Genomic DNA, 3,996 nt, shown 5'->3' with positions numbered 1-3,996 from the left:
TGGCTCCCACATATTGTACGAAGATCTCTATCGGTTGAACCTCTATGTGAAGGATTCATATAATCCCGTATACTATTCCGGTTGTCCTGCGGTATGTTACTTCCCCGAGATTCGATCGTCGGTATCTCCATACCTAGTTCAATCTCGTTATTGGCAAGTCTCTTTACTCGTTCCGTAATACAAGATCCCGTTACTAACTCCTTAGTCACATTGCTTGCATGGCTTGTTGTGATGTTGTATTACTGAGTGGGCCCCGAGATACCTCTCCATCACACGGAGTGACAAATCCCAGTCTTGATCCATGCCAACCCAACAGACACCTTTGGAGATACCTGTAGAGCACCTTTATAGTCACCCAGTTTTGTTGCGACATTTGATACAGACAAGGTATTCCTCCGGTGTCCGGGAGTTGCATGATCTCATAGTCATAGGAACAGATACATTGACATGCAGAAAAACAATAGCAATAAACTGACACGATCATCCGCTACGTCTATAGTTTGAGTCTTGTCCATCACATCATTCTCCTACTGATGGGATCCCGTCATCAAGTGACAACACTTGTCTATGGCCAGGAAACCTTGACCATATTTGGCCAATAAGCTAGTCAACTAGAGGCTCACTAGGGACAGTGTGTTATCTATGTATCCACACATGTATTTGAGTGTCCAATCAATACAATTCTAGCATGGATAATAAACGATTATCATGAACAAGGAAATATAATAATAACCAATTTATTATTGCCTCTAGGGCATATTTCCAACGGTCTCCCACTTGCACTAGTGATTATAATGAACCTAACACCCATACAGTTATGTAGTTTATAATATCTTGCTTGTGAGAGAGGTTTTTAGTCAATGGGTCCGAACCTTTTCAGATCCGTGTGTACTTTACAAATATCTATGACATCCTATAGATGTTGCTACCACGCACCATTTGGAACTATTCCAAATGACTGCTCCACTATACGAATCCGGGTTACTACTGAGAGTTATTCGGATTAGTGTCAAAGCTTTTATCGACGTAACCCTTTACGACGAACTATTTAATCACCTCCATAATCGAAAAAAAAATCCTTAGTCCACTAGTTACTAAGGATAACTTTGACTGTTGTTCAGTTACTCAAACTTGGATCACTCTTTGTACCCCTTGGCTGACTTATGGCAAGGCACACATGAGGTGCGGTACACAACACGCATACTTTAGAGCCTACGACTAAGGCATAGGGGACGACCTTCGTCCTTTCTCTTTCTTCTGTCGTGGTCGGGCTTTGAGTCTTACTCAAATTCACACCTTACAACACAACCAAGAATTCCTTTGCTGATCAACTTTAAACTCCTTCAAAAACTTGTCAAGGCTTGCATTTCATTAAAAGTTCTATTAAGCGTTTTGATCTATCTCTATAGATCTGGATGCTCAATGTTCAAGTACCTCTATCCAGGTTTTCCTTTGAAAAACCCCTTTCAAACAACCCTTTATGCTTTACAGAAATTCTACATTACTTCCGATCAACAATATGTCAACCACATAAACTTATCAGAAATTCTATAGTGCTCCCACTCACTTCTTTGGAAATACAAGTTTCTCATAAACCTTGTATGAACCGAAAAGCTTAGATCATCTCATCAAAGCGTATATTCCAACTCCGAGATGCTTGCACCAGTCCATAGAAGGATCGATGGAGCTTGCATACTTGTTAGCATCCTTAGGATCGCAAAACCTTCTGGTTGTATCACATACAACCTTCCCTCAAGGAAACCGTCGAGGAAACAATGTTTTGACATCCTATGTGCAATATTTCATAAATAATACAACAACTGCTAAGATAATTCCAACAAACTTTCAGCATCGCTACGAGTGAGAAAGTCTCATCATAGTCAACTCTTTGAACTCGCCGAAAAACTCTTTGCAACAAGTCGAGCTTTCTTAAATGATGACTTTCACCATCATTGTCTGTCTTCTTTTAAAGATCCATTAGTACTTAATAGTCTTACGATCATCAAGTAGTTCTTCCGAAGTCCACACTTTGTTTTCATACATGGATCCTCTCTCGGATTTCCTTGCCTCCAACCATTTGCCGGAATCGGGGCCCACCATCGCTTCTCCATAGCTCGTAGGTTCATTGTTGTTAAACAACATGAACTCCAACACAGGGTTACGGTACCACTCTGTAGCAGTACGTGACCTTGTCGACTTACGAGGTTTGTAGTAACTTGATCCGAAGCTTAATGATCACTATCATCAGTTTCCACTTCAATTGCGTAGGCGCCACTGGAACAACTTCCCGCGCCCTGCTACACATTGGTTGAAGTGACGGTTCAATAACCTCATCAAGTTCCACCACCCTCCCACTCAATTCTTTCGAGAGAAACTTTTCCTCGAGAAAGGACCCGTTTCTAGAAACAAACACTTTGCTTCCGGATCTGAGATAGGAGGTATACCCAACTGTTTTGGGTGTCCTATGAAGATGCATTTATCCGCTTTGAGTTCGAGATTATCATGCTGAAATTTTTCCACATAAGAATCGCAGCCCTAGACTTTTAAGAAACGACAGCTTAGGTTTCTCCAAACCATAGTTCATACGGTGTCATCTCAATGGAAATACGTGGTGCCCTATTTAAAGTAAATACAGTTCTCTCTAATGCATAACCCATAAAAGATAGTGGTAATTTGATAAGAGACATCATAGTATGCACCATATCAAATAGGGTAGGCTATGAAGTTCGGGCACACCATCACACTATGGTGGTCTAGGTGGCATGAGATGTGAAACAATTTTCACATTTGTCTTAATTGTGTACCATACTCGCAACTCAGATATTCAGCTCTATGATCATATTGTAGACATATTACCCTCTTGTCACGACGATCTTCAACTTCACTCTGAAACTACTTTGAACCTTTCAATAATTCAGACGTGTGTTTCATCAAGCAAATACACTAGTATCTACTCAAATCATCTGTGAAGTAAGAACATAACGATATCCACTACGTGCCTCACCACTCATTGGACTGCATACATCCAAATGTATTACTTCCAATAAGTTACTTTCTAGTTCCATCTCACTGGAAAACGAGGCTTTCAGTCATCTTGCCCATGTGCTATGATTTGCATGTCTTAAGTGATTCAAAATCAAGTGAATCTTAACGATCCATGTGCATGGAGTTTCTTCATGCGTTTATACCAATAGGCATGGTTTGCATGTCTCAAACGTTTCAAAAATGAGTGAGTACCAAGATCCATCCGCATGGAGCTTCTTCATGCATTTTATACCAACATGACTCAAGGGGCAGTGCCACAACTAAGTGGTACTATCATTACTACTTTGTATCTTTTGGCATCAATATTATGAACATGTGTATCACTATAATCGAGATTCAATAAACCATTGAAGGTATTTATTCAAGCAAATAGAATAACCATTATTCTCTTTAAATTAATAATCATATTGCAATATACACTATCTAATCATGTTCATGCTCAACGCAAACACCAAATAACAATTATTTAGGTTTAACACTAATCCCGATGGTAGAGGGAGTGTGCGATGTTTGATCACATCAACCTTGGAAACACTTCCAACACATATCGTCACCTCGCCTCTATCTAGTCTCCGTTTATTCCGTAGCTTTTATTTCGAGTTACTAACACTTAGAAACTGAACCGGTATCTAATACCCTCGTGCTACTAGGAGTACCAGTAAAGTACACATCAATATCATGTATATCAAATATACTTATGTCGACTTCGTTGGCCTTCTCATCAACCAAGTATCTAGGATAGTTCCGCCTCGGTGACCGTTCCCCTCATTAAAAACACTTAGTCCCGGGTTTGGGTGCAACCTTGGGTTTCTTCATCACAGAAGCTCTGGTTTGCCATTTCATGAAGTATCCCTTCTACCCCTTGCCCTTCTTGAAACTAGTGGTTTTACTAACCATCAAAAATTGATGCTCCTACTTGATTTCTTCGCAATGTCAAACATTGCGAATCGC

This window comes from Hordeum vulgare, chromosome 5H, assembly GCF_904849725.1.
Source record: "Hordeum vulgare subsp. vulgare chromosome 5H, MorexV3_pseudomolecules_assembly, whole genome shotgun sequence".
NCBI lineage: Eukaryota > Viridiplantae > Streptophyta > Magnoliopsida > Poales > Poaceae > Hordeum > Hordeum vulgare.
The sequence above is the reverse complement of the archived record's forward strand: the minus strand, read 5'-3'. Positions refer to the sequence as shown.